General features: G+C 34.1%; 1 non-coding gene across 1 annotated transcript; it reads left to right on the top strand.

Annotated features, from left to right (window-relative positions):
- The first annotated feature begins 341 nt into the window (after nucleotides 1-341).
- On the top strand, nucleotides 342-446 carry LOC122044764. The gene has a single exon (XR_006129770.1). It is a non-coding gene; the product is annotated as a small nucleolar RNA R71 (small nucleolar RNA).
- The last annotated feature ends 243 nt before the right edge of the window (nucleotides 447-689 follow it).

Below are 689 nucleotides of genomic sequence, written 5' to 3'. Positions count from 1 at the left end.
AATTAGCAAGCTTCCTTTGTATGCTTTGTATTGCCACAAACTTCACAACATGTATTCACTGCATCATTGGATTTGCATTCATTGAGTTAAACCTCTTTGTAAGAGCATCCATGTTCACAGAAATTAAGTCCAAGGTGCTCACATCATATTTTCCAACAATCTCAATTCGATTACTTTATTCTAATGCCCATTGATGATGATTAAGTATCACACTTTCAATTATTTTCTCGGCTTCATTAAGTCCTTTGTTAATTAAAGCTCCACCCGCTGTAGAATCCAAAGATACCTTTATTTAATACTTAATTCCATTATAAAAGGTATGGATGAGAATCCATTTTTCAAGTCCATAATAAGGGCACTATCTAAGAAGTCCCTTGAATCTATCCTAAGCTTTATATAGAGATTCTATCCTTTTGTTTAAAGCTTGCAATAAGATTTCTCACATAGGCAGTCTTGCTTGGAGGATAAAACTTTTTCCAGAACCTTTGTTTACATTTTTCCCAAGTGGTAAAGATGTCAACAGACAATGAGTTGAGCTAAGCTTTAGTCCTATCCCTTAGTGAAAGACCAAATAAAAGTAGTATGACAATAAAAGTAGTATGACAACCTTTGCTGAAACATCATTCATCTTCATAGTGCCACAAATCTCATAAAAAATTTCTAAGTATTGGTTGGGGTCTTCAGTGGGT

Source organism: Zingiber officinale, chromosome 2A, assembly GCF_018446385.1.
Source record: "Zingiber officinale cultivar Zhangliang chromosome 2A, Zo_v1.1, whole genome shotgun sequence".
NCBI lineage: Eukaryota > Viridiplantae > Streptophyta > Magnoliopsida > Zingiberales > Zingiberaceae > Zingiber > Zingiber officinale.
Note: the sequence above shows the minus strand (reverse complement) of the source record. Positions and strands in the feature narration are given on the sequence as shown.